The following is a 12,324-nucleotide window of genomic DNA, read 5'->3' as shown; positions in this document are numbered from 1 at the left end:
CAGAGGCGACAACATGGACAGTCACGGGTCAAGCCACTAGGGACCCCCCATGTCTAGCATGGGCATGTCCCCTGGTGGGTGTCCACGCTCCTCACCTGTAGAAAACACTCTTGAAGGTTTCTCTGCAAAGATAATTTTGAAGGCTTTGAAAAATCCCTTTTCCCCTGAGGATTTTAACATCATCTAGCTGAACTGTGCCCAGTCACTCTGAAAGGAACAGTCAGTGATGTTCTTAATAACGCTGATGTGTATGTTGGAGTGGGTCATATCAAATGCTGTATAGCATCATGACTCAGCCAGTCAACCACAGAGCCCTGATCAAACATGCTGACTCCTGACACAGGAGCCAAATACCGGTACCAGGCACCCTGCTGGTCAGGGATGGAGCACTGGAGAGCAGTGCCCAGCATGGATTCCAGAAGCTGGTCTGTGTCTTAAATCAGCATCCAACAGGCTGTGTGAGCACTGAGAACTTGATTCCCTGAGCCCTGGTTTCCTCACCAACCCCAGAAGGACAACACAGAGAGGAAATGAACTGCTGTGGGTGAAGGTCTACCGGTGACATCACAGTATGTGGGGTGCACCACTAACAATGGACCCGGGAGATGCTTTAATAGGAAGGGGAGGATGTCAGGACAGACACTGTGATGGCTAACCGTGATTATCAACTTGTCTAGATCTGGAATCACTTGTGAGTGGGTCTGTGAGGGCACTGAGGGGAGGGTTAGCTGAGGGGAAGGGGTGGGGTAGCCCCGCCCAGCTGTGAGAGCAAATGTAAAGAGGAAAAGAGATCTGAGCAAAAAACAGTGCCCTGCCTGCCTGCCTGGGCTTCCTCTGGTGAGGCGGCTGCTGCTGCTGCTGCTGCCGCCGCCGCCGCCGCCGCCGCCGCCGCCGCATTACCATTATTCACTGACATCAGAACCCAGCTTCAAGGTATCTCCAGGCCCCTCACTGCTAGATTGGGATTGTTGAGACATGCAGCTTTGTGGGACTGAGCTGTTACTGGATTCTGAGTCTCTCTGGTGTAGAAGATGGGATTGTTAATCTACCCAGCCCGTACCAAGTAAGACAATTTAATAAGTCCCCTCATGTGATATACATTCCTTCTGCCAGGTCTTCCTGCTAGAGAATCCTACGTCCATCACAGAGAAGTTGGTCTTTCAACATGAAGCCCGGAGCATCACCAAAAATCATATGTTTGAGTCAACAGGACTCATGCCTGGCTGTTCTTCTTGCTTACCAGCACATGAACTTGAGTAGATCACTTTTCTGGTAGCCTCAGTTTACCTATCTGTAAAGTTCTGGTTGGCAGCATCCCTCCAATCACAGGGCCCTCTTCCTGGTGTCCAGCCTTTGTATGAGGTTACCTGACCCTGTGACCTCATCTGAACTCATTAGAGTCGAAAGTGTTGTTGCCATGGTTGTGTTCTGGGGTTCTGGAGCCTGTGAATTTGGGGAGAACACTAGTCAAGCAAGCACACATGCCAGACCTGATCTGCAGAGACTCCGGCCAGCTGTAGCTCTCTGGATCCAAGGAGCTGATGAGGCAGAAATGGTCATGGCTTGTGGCTTAGTTACTCTCCCCTGCTCCCATGAGTCTGCAGCTTGTAACCCCCTCGTCCAGAATAAGAAGGTTCCTTTGAGTTTCCTCCATCTGGAAAGTCTGCCTGTCCATAAGGAAATGAACACGGGCATGCACCTCTAATGACAACTAAACCCCTGGACTTGAGAGACAAGGTCTTCCCGCCCAGTGCTCTCTCCTAGCACGACCTTGGAGTGCCTTTCACTTGGTGGGGGCGGGGAGGGGGTGGCAGGACCAGAGCACATGGGCAACTCCAATCCTGGCTCATTCCTCTAGCATCACAACACACAGTCTTTGAGCTTCCTGGACTTATGAAAGTCTTTCTCATCTATGGGCCTTTAAACCACTGACTCCTTAGACTGCAGTGTTCTTGAAATGTCTGGCTCCACTACCACCTGGTGGAGCCAAACATTCCAGAGGTGGAATGATGTGGGGTCGGGGGAGCTGGCAACAAGCCAGCAAGTGAGACGCTTCCGATCCCTGTTCCTCTTACAGCCAGGCATGGTAGTGTGTGCCCATAATCCCAGGAAGAAGCAAGAGGATTAGGAGTTCAAGGTTATCCTCAGCTATATAGCAAGTTGGAGACCACATAATGCTCTGCCTTAAATAATTTTTTTTTTAATGGAGATACAGTGTAGCTGGTCAAGTGCTTGCCTGGTAAGTGTGAAGGCTTGAATTCAATCCCCAGAACTGACAAGGGAAAAACAAACAAAACAAAAAAGTGGAGATGTGTGCTTGTAATCCCAGTCCTGGGGAAGCCAGACAAGTGGATCCTGGGGATCCATGGCCTAATTTGCCTGCTCCAGGCCAATGAGAGACCCTGTCAAAAGAAAAGATAGATGGTGCCTGAGAAAAGACATCCAAGGAAGTCCTCTAGTCAATGCACATCTGTGCACATACACTCACCCATACTTGCATCTGCACACACACCTGATACACACACACACACAAACACACACACACACACACACACACACACACACACCTGCACACACACAAAACACAAAGGCCCCTTGCCTTGGGTTTGCAAGTATAAGGCTCTTACAGGCATTTAGGGGACAGGATAGACCAGATAGGCACATGCCAGGGAAGTTATTCATTCTCGTGGCCTCTTCTTCTGACATGGCTCCTATAAATATAAAGAAAAGTAACTAAGATCAATCTGGTGGTGCAGGCCTGTCATCCCAACTGTGCTGGAGGCTGAGCCAAGATCATAAGTTCAAGGCCAGCGTGGGCAACTTAGCAAGAGCCTGTCTCAATTTTTGTTTTAAGTAGAGGAAGTTGGAGAGTAAACATTAGCCTAGCTTGTGTGGAGCCTCAGGTCAACTCCTAACGCTGCACAAAATAAAAAATAAAGAGGAAGGAAAGAAGACAAAAGTCATTAATTAGAAAACCTGTGACTCCTGAATTTTTAGTTGTTGGGTTTTTTTTTTTCAAGAACAAATGATTCTGCCCTTAATTCTTAGGAAACAGGTATTTTTCCCCAGAAGACAGATGATGAGAAGCAGTTGCTCTTCCCTGGAGGATGGAGGAGCTGATGAAAAGAACTTGCCCTGGAGAACCAGGAAAGAGGATGGTCTGTGGAACACGGAGCAGGGAAGGGTTTGCTTTTTAGTTGTTTGGCTAACTAGTTGGTTGGATCAAGAGTTCAAGGTCATCATCAGCTACAGAGAGCTTGAGGGAGGCCTGCCTGGTGTGAATGAGACCCTGCCTCAAAAAACATAATCAATTAATCAATCAATCAGAAGAGGGGGCTTTTGTCTAGTTAGAATATTAATGTAATTTCAGGAAGTATGGTGGCCATTTTGCAACCGTTAGAACAAACCATCATTCGATTGGCAAAACAGAAAACACCATTGAAGAGCTACCCCACCCTTGAAATGCCCACCCCAAAACTCCATTAGAGCATTAAAAAAGCCCCTTATCTTAGGGTGTCTGGTACTTACAGCTGGATGCACCGTGAATTGATCAGACAGGGATGACATTGATCTTATCCAGCTCATAACATTGGCTTTTAGGCTTGTCCACATCACACTGTAGATGTTTGATAAAGATTTGTTGACTTAGGAAATGAATAAATGAACTCTGCACACACACACCCAGAGAAAGGCCTCTTACTGCAAGCATAGTGCCTACTTTATGTGGTAAACCCATCAGAAGCTAACTGAGGTTTCTAAGAGTTATAGCCAGGATGTCTACATGGTTGTTAAGATTGCCACACTCTGTGTGCCTGAGGTCATGATGTGCTGCTGGCCAGCTGGACTCTGAAGTCCTGAACCCACACATAGCTGTTTCAGCTTGAGCCTTCCCTGTCCATTAGAGACTCCAGAGAAGACACTGTCCATGAACTGTATGATGTAATCACCTTGGAATAAAAAGGGATCGTGGACCTACATCCCATTTTCCCATCACATGCCTGTTGTAATGCCAGCAAACAAGGCTGGAGCTACTTCCTCTCCATTCCAGAGGCTTTCCCAAATTGAATGGTCCAGAGAAAAGATGCTGGCAGGAGACACAGACAGATGGGAGGAGCTCAGAGTAGAGCCAGAACCAGTTGCCTCTTTGAGCCTTTGTTTACTCATCTGTAAGAAGAGCTTTAAAAAAGTCCTCTTCTAGAAATTCACGCCAGCAGCATGTGTGTGTGTGTGTGTGTGTGTGTGTGTGTGTGTGTGTGTGTGTGTGTTCGTGAGTACAGGGTTAATATAGGTGTACATATGTCGAGGCACATGTGAGGAGGGCAGAGGATGACCTCAAACATCAATCCACCTTGCACCTTGTTTGATACAGGGCCTCTTGCTATTCATCACAGCATAAGCCAGATGCACTCACCGGCCCTGGAGTTTCTGAGGTTCTCATCTCTGCCCCCCATCTCTCCATGGTAACATTGGAATTACAGATGGTGTTCGTACATCCAGCTTTCCCTGGGTTCTGGGGAATCTGAACTCTGGTGCTTTTATTTGCGCATCACGTAGCTTATCTATTGAGCATTACCTCCACCACCACCACCCCCGCCCTGCTCCACAACAGCTAGTCAATGTGCTGGAACATTACAATGTGGCAGGCACCTCCAGGGAATCTCCCTTATGAATCGTTACATCAATCTTATGAAAAAAAGTCCACTAATACAAGTCCATTACAGGTGAGAACACTAGGGCTCAGAGAGGTTGACAAGTGGATGGACATCACACAGCGCTCAAGTAAAGGAGGCAGGATGCAGACAAGAGTCTGTCTAAACCTAGAGGCACACCTGGAATGTTGAGCTGGCTCCATGCCTTTGTATTCCAGTAGCATCAAGTCAGACTAATATGTAAGAGCTGATCAGTCAACACAGAGTAGCATGCTCTCACCGGCACGTTTGAGGTTCTCACTGGAGAACCCCTCACTTCAGATGTCACCCCCGTCACATGTTAGCTGAATGACACTAGAAAACTGTTCCCCTCTGACCACCATGCTTCTTCTGTAAAGGGATACAATGTTTGGGATTGTAAAGTATAAGCAACTCTAAGCCCTTTACCTGAGCCATGTAAAGAAACTGGTCTGCCTGAGCAATGGAACATTCTACAACTAGGAAAGCAAACAAAATGCTGACATGTGCATGGCACAGCACGGGTGAATTGAAACACCGTCATTCCAAGTGCAGGAAGACAATGTCAAAAGACATCGCAGGCCCAGGGAGATGACTCGGTGATTAACAGCACTTGCTGCTCTTGCAGAGGGCCCAGAATTAGTGCCCAGTACCCACACCATGGCTCACAACTATCTGTTACTCCAGTTCCGGAGTGTCTGATGCCTTCTTCTGACCTCCTCAGGTACCAGGCATGCACACATGCAGGCAAATCACCCATGCACATAAAATTAAAATAAGGGAATCGTGTAAAATGACCCAGAAGAGGCCAGCTAATTAACAGGTGCCTGGGGACACAGAGAAGGTGAAGAATGATGGTACGTGGACTTGAAGGTGATCTGGGAGTGGCACAAGTGCTATTTAAATAGATTATGGTCAGAAGGATGACAGACAAGTCATTGAGTCATTTGAACACATGCACACTCCGGAGTCAGTGTCTGCCTTACCTGGGCCTGAATGAGGTGGAGGAAGGAGGGGGGTGCTCAGGAATAACCATAACGCTGAAGATCGGGGACAATAGTGGTTGAAGTGACAAAGATGGAGATGACTGCCACACCCGCCGTACAGTGAAAATGCCGGTGGCAGATGCCGGCTCCATGGCTGGAATTCTTGCTTAGCAGGTAAAAAGCCTGGCTTCCATCCCCAAAATCACAGGTGAGACACACCTGTGACCCCAGCACTCAGGATGTGGAGGCAGGAGGATCAGGAGCTCCAGGTCATCCACAGCCATAGAATTGGAGGACAATCTGAACTACAGGAGACCCTACTGAAAGAAAGAAAGAATGAGAGGGGAGATGGAGGGGGAGGCGAGTGAGGAGAAGAGAAGACAGAAGGAGGAGGGCCCAAAAGAAGATGCCTGCTGTATCCCAGATACCCACTGCAGCACTGGCCGAGTCAGCACAGCAGTCCGGGAAGCAGCTGTGGCCGTTGTTAGATCTGCAGCATCTGCACTCACCATTGGCCTCAGGAGGCTGGCTGCCTGTCCCTGGCCTTGGATTTCCAGCAAGTCAGGAGCCTCATGGAGCCTCAGTTCCTCTGTCAGTGTGAAGGTGCTCCAGACCTCAAGGCTGCAAGACCATGATCTAGAAAGAGTAGCAAAGAGCTGACTGAGTTCTGTGGCCCATGGGAGCAGATGGTCAATGATTATCCAGTTATGAGCTTGGACTGTGACCTAACAAGTTCACACAGCTACTGAAATATGAGCTGACATTCAACCCCAGGGCTGGTTCGGAGTTCAAAGCCATCGCAGGTGCCCAGGTATTAAAATGAGCAATTAGGTCTGACATTGGCTCCTACTCCAGAACCTTGGACAGCAGCCAGTGGGCACCATCTCCTCCTGAAAGTATTTACAATTCTAGAGGAGTCCTATGTCTCTACATACAGCTAATGCCAGAAGTGCCACATCAGTACCCAGCACTGCCTCCCGCCAGCTCCCTAAGGCCCTCTTAAGCTGGGCCAAAGGAGCCCATGCCAGAAATTCACTGATCAAGATTCTGCACGCCGCAGGGATGGCAGGTGGAGGACTGGAATCAGAACCCAGCCGGATCCTGTTGCCTTGACGCAGCCAGCCCCCAGGGACACCGCATGCCTTCCCCAGCCAGGCTCTGCAAGGACAGATGACAAGAAATGAATTTGGCCCTTCTTCCTATGGGAGAGCTATGAGAAGTTGGGAGGAAGGGCAGAGAAAGTTAACCCAGCATCTCCTCCTCTCTGACCTACATCTCACCCTCTTCAGCCTCTCCTTTCTGACCTCTGGCTCACTTTATATGCAAGCATTATATCCTCTCTGACCTCTGGTCCAGCCTTATCCAGCATCTCCTTTTGAACTGCAGTTCATCCTCACTCTGAAATTTCCTCTCTGACATCTGGTCCATCCTTACATCACTCTGACTCACTCACCTCACTCTAATGTTCCTAGGATCCCATTCAGCCCCCTATAGCATCCAATAAATCTCTCCATCTCAAAAGCCTTCATTTAGCTTTCCTTCCAAAGTCCTCTTTGGATAATACTCTCACAATTTTTAGAGGTTGAGCTATGGAAATATTTTATGTGTCATGGTTCTATCCTCCATGAGCCCTAACTGTATATGGACTTACAGTGACTCACATGTCAGAGATGAAGGACACTCTGGACAGTACTAAGGTTTTGGATATGATGTATCTTGATGGGTTCCTGTGTCGGAAGTTTGATCCAATGTGAATGTTCAAATGGTGGACTTTGAAGAGGTCGGAAGACTCAGGTCCCCAAGGGTGTGCCCTTCAAGGAACTGAGTACCTCTGATGGTTTGTTTATGTGGTGATGTGAATAGAACCCAGGACCTCACAAAAGCTAGGCAAGTGTTTCAGCATCCAATCACAAACCTGGCATTCTGAGAAGGGTTTTCATACCAGGAGCAAGCCCAAGAATGCTCCCCACTCTAGATTCCTGTTGGAAATGGGGCTGCTTTCTCCCCACGTGTTCCTGCCATCACCACCCACCATAACACAGTGCAGCCAAGGGCCCTCTCCAGAACCCATCTCCTGTGGGTTCCATACCGGCTAGCTCCATACCGGCTAGCTCAATAAACAGCCTTACTCTGTAAAGCTAGGCGGCCTCCAGTGAAATGAGTGACTGAGGCAAAGTCACTACAACAGCAAAGACTTCCCAGGCACAGCAGCATGGACCCGTCAATCACAACTACTTGGGAGGCAGGGGCAAAAACACTGAAAGTTCAAGGGAACTTGGGCTGCACAGTCAGATCCAAAGTCAAAAGCAGAGCAGGGATTCTAACGGTGTTCATCTGTCCTTTGTTGTCAGTGTGACTGGAGCAGGAGTCAACTGAAAGGCATACCTCTGGACACACTTGGGAGGGATTTTCTTAGTTAGGATGGTTAGAATGGGAAGAGCCACCCGAATGTGAGTGGGACCTTCCATTAGCAGCCCATATATAAGGAGACCAAAGAGAAAACATTCGGGTTTTTGCCTGTCTGCCTTCAAATCATGCTGTCAAATTCATCTACTTCTGCTGATCTCCAGGAATTTCCCAGGCCTTCAGTACCAGACTAGCACTGCTGAGGCATACAGCCTCATAGACTGAGCAATTACTGGGTTCTTGGCCTCTCCAATGTGCAGATGGTATTGTTGGACTACTCAGTTAATATTGTTCAAGTCAATCAAATAAACACCCTTAGGAAAGAAAATACATTCATTCTGTGGGTTCTGTCCCTCTACTAAAATCCTAACACTGCGCTAACACAAGGCCAGGGGAATCAAAAAGCAGGTCACTGAAAGAAGGCTTTAAGGAAAAACAAATTGTGCGTGACAGATCAGGCATGCTGGGGCTGGCCTACAGGATGCCAGGCTTCTCTTTGTACCGCTGCCCTCCAGAGGTATATCTGTGAATGCAAGGCCAGAGAAGAAGCTTAAGCAGCCAGTCGGTGTCCTCAGAGCACCCCAGGCCACATTCGGCCACGTGCCATCAAGACTCCAAGAACTAGGCCACTGATCTCCAGCTCAGTCGAGTGAATGTCTGAGGCCCCTGTGAGCCCTGGTCTCCCCACTGGACACCACGGCTGATCGCTGGTGCCAATGAGCTAGCCTCTGGGCAATCCACCTCCGGGCTTCTCCCAGACCCTGGAATTGTTGTTGTTTTGGTTTTTGTTAGACTATCTTTACAGCCCTTTAGGGTCACAGCAAAACAGAGGGGACAGTACCATTTCCTATACGCCCCTGCGCCATCATGCAGCCTTTCCCATTATCCACATCTCCTATCAGAGGGCCTCAGTGGTTACACTGGTAAGCCCCCTTGGCCCATGTCCATCACCCAGAGCCTGAAGTTTTGTGGAGAAGCACTTTCTCAGAATTTCTACAGCAAGCTAGGGTAATAAAGTGTCTAGACACAGACCAGATGAGCCTGCCTCATCCATCCTCTGTCGAGACTCACAGTCTGCACAGAAACCCCTAGAGGACTAGCAGTGAGACTCCTGGGTCACTGGGCTGTGGATGAGCAGAAAGGTGCATCATAAAAAATGGTATGCCACTCATTTAGCTTGGGAGAAAATGGAAATAAAAGCTAGTGTCCTGCAACCAGGTGAATGCCGTTAACCTGTCAAGGGCATGTCTTCTAATGTCTTCAAGCACTGGGGCTTGAGAATTGGAGGCTGCTGTTGTGGCCAAGGATGCCATCCTCTTCCCCAGCCCCCTGCAGAGTGTAAGGATTATTAAAATGACAAAGTGCTCAGTAATGAGCACTTCCTGCCAGGCCCTGCCCCGTTCTTCAGCCATGCTGACTCTATTAACCCTGTGAAGACTGCAGTGGCCTCGCCCTCTGTGGGGTGGGGTGCATCATGCATTTGCCTGTGTATGAAGGCCGGGGGACAACCTCAGGCATAATTCTTCAGGACGCTGTTGACCTGGGGGCTTTTTGCTGATGGGTCTCTCTCTGACCTGGAACTCACCAATTAAGTTGGGGGGTGGCAAGCAGGCCCCAAGGATCTTCCTGTCTCTGCCATCCCAGTACTGGGGTAGGTAACACCATGCCTGGCTTAAAAAAAAAAAAAAGAAAAGAAAAGAATTTGTTGGGGGTGCGGGAGCTGGAGAGATGGCCCAGTGCTTAAAGCACTTGCTGCTCTGCAGAGGACCCCAATTTGATTCCCAGAATTCATGAGGCTCACAACTAACTTTAACTCCAGGTCCAGGGCATCTGATGGGCTTTTCTGGTCTCAACAGGCAGACACATGCGTATGATGTACAGGCAAAACACTTGTGCACATACAATAAAAATAAATCTTTAATTTTCCCTTTACTTAATTTAACTAACAATTTCATTCACTTATTTGTTTATTTGAGTGTGTGTGCATATGCATGCATGCCACATGCGTGTTGATGTCAGACAACGACGTGTAGTATCAGTTCTCTCCTTCCCCAGTGTGGATCCCTGGGATCAAACTCGGGTCATTTCAGCTTGGCAGCAAGCGCCTTTACCCACTAAGCCATCTTGCTGGCCCACACCTAGATTTCTACATGGGCCCTGAGCCTTGAACTCAGATCCTCATGCTTGTATGGCAAGCACTTTTACTCATTGCCATCTCTCCAGCCCCTTTCCGGTCTTAAAGACAAGGAGGCTGAATCTTGGAACCAGTACAAACCAGCCCACTGCAGCCCTGGGAGTTTTACTGTAGCTCCAACCCACAGACTGAGTGTTACTGAGGTGAAATTCCGTAAGGGGATTCTGCGCTTCCAACGCCCACAGCCAGCCACAGGTGAGTACTGGGTCTAATCGGTCACCGCTGACAGAAAGCATGGTTCCCAACATCTCTTGACTGTTACCTGAGTTGTTTTTATCACAGAGTACCTGACACAGACAAGTAGAAAAGAGAGGCAAGGTTTGTCCTGGCTCACAGTTCAGACCTGTCGGTTCACTGTGGTGAGGAGGGCGGCATGGCGCAGTTTACATCATAGCAGACAAGAAACAGAGAGAAACTATAAGGAGAATCCAAGCAGGAAATGGGCCCCAAGGACATGCTCCTGGAAATCTACTTCCTCTGACCAGGCCCCACCTACCTCTCTCTCCCTCCAAATAATGCCATCCTATTACAAAGACAGCAAGAGATTAACCCATTGATCAGGTCAGAGTCCTTTCTTTCTTTCTTCCTATCTTTCTTCCTATCTTCCTTCCTTCCTTTCCTCCTTCCTTTCTTTCTTTCTTTCTTTCTTTCTTTCTTTCTTTCTTTCTTTCTTTCTTTCTTTCTTTCTTGCTTGCTTGCTTGCTTGCTTGCTTGCTTTCTTGCTTTCTAAAGAAGACCAGACAGTCACATGCAGCGCCTCATCTGGTGTGCCTGGAGTCTTGGAGGCCTAACTTCCCTCTGTCCTACAAATGGACTTTGGAGGTTCCAGCAGATGAAGCTCCTCATCTGCCCGTGACAAAGACTAGTCCTCTTCTGTCAAGGAAGGCCAACCTCTGACAGAGCATACAGAATAGTGAGGGAGGAAGGGGACACCTGCCTAGCCAGCCAGGTCAGCAGATCAACTCTGGTAATCAATGGAGTGACAGATGTCACAGCCAGATCAGCCCCACATCCAGAGCCCTTGTGTTCTAATCCTCTCAGGAAGACTCATGGACACCACCAGAGGCATGCACAAATATGCTAAGTAGTTTTTAGTCCAGTAAAGTTGACCATTGAGTTTAGCCCCACTTTGGGAAACTGTCCACAAATGAGTGCAGGAGAGGTATTTGTATCTGTTGTTCAGGGTCCCCTGTCCCCTACCCAGGGACCAACATATAACCTGGCACATGGTCCTTTATAAGCAATACTAATTATCATATACATGACATATCATACGTGCCAAGCACTGCTCTCATTGTAGAGCATTATTCAATCCCCATGGGAATCCTGTGGAACGAATTCATAGCAATAGCGCCTGTGGACCAAGGCATGTGGCTTCAATGAGACTGTGCATGAAGGTGGTTGGCCCAGTTCCTGGCACCAGGAAACAGTAGATACCAGGGATATATAACCCAAGCTCTCTTTCTCAAAACAGGACTCATCCCATGGGCTAGCGCTGCCCACATTCAGGGTGTGTCTCTCCACCTCAGTCAGTTCTTCCTGGAAATGTCCTCCCAGACCCTCCCAGAAACATGTTTCCATGGTGACTCTAAATCCCATTCAGTGTGTAACACCAGAGTTTCTCCCTTCACAGTGAGAGTGTGCCTGGGTTCTGACTCGAAACAAAATGGTCCAGGCTGGAATCCAGTGACACTCATTTTCACAGATCCCTCCATGGGAAGAAAGGATGATTTTTTTTCATATAGTAGAAGCAAATAGAGTTATTTCTAAAGTCCCTTTAACAAGGTATGATTTAAACAAAAATGTTGCATAAATAACTAGGCTCTGGATTTGAGGAGGAAACCATAAAGATGTCTGGGAGCAGACTTTATGGATCTTATATGGCTGCTCTGTGCACGATATCCACTAGTCATTGGTGGCTGCCTATCTGGCTGTTTATCGGGAGTTTTGAAAGAGACTCTGGATATGTAGCCCAGGCTGACCTTGAACCTGTGGCCCTCCTGCCTCAGTCTCCCAAATAGTAGGATTCTGTAGTGGTTATACCACTGTAATGGTTAATATGATTGACAAC

General features: G+C 48.3%; 1 long non-coding RNA gene across 2 annotated transcripts; it reads right to left on the bottom strand.

Moving 5' to 3' along the window:
* Window positions 1-1,059: 1,059 nt before the first annotated feature.
* Window positions 1,060-6,325, bottom strand: LOC121831605 (uncharacterized). 2 transcript variants are annotated; one of them, XR_006075119.2, is made up of 5 exons: window positions 6,163-6,325; window positions 5,654-5,973; window positions 3,529-3,616; window positions 2,628-2,711; window positions 1,060-2,402 (listed from the first exon to the last, which is right to left on the bottom strand). It is a non-coding gene; the product is annotated as an uncharacterized LOC121831605 (long non-coding RNA). The 2 variants fall into 2 exon arrangements; XR_013053090.1 differs by lacking the exon at window positions 5,654-5,973.
* Window positions 6,326-12,324: the final 5,999 nt, after the last annotated feature.

Source organism: Peromyscus maniculatus, chromosome 8 (genome assembly GCF_049852395.1).
Source record: "Peromyscus maniculatus bairdii isolate BWxNUB_F1_BW_parent chromosome 8, HU_Pman_BW_mat_3.1, whole genome shotgun sequence".
Classification (NCBI taxonomy): Eukaryota; Metazoa; Chordata; class Mammalia; order Rodentia; family Cricetidae; genus Peromyscus; species Peromyscus maniculatus.
Note: the sequence above shows the minus strand (reverse complement) of the source record. Positions and strands in the feature narration are given on the sequence as shown.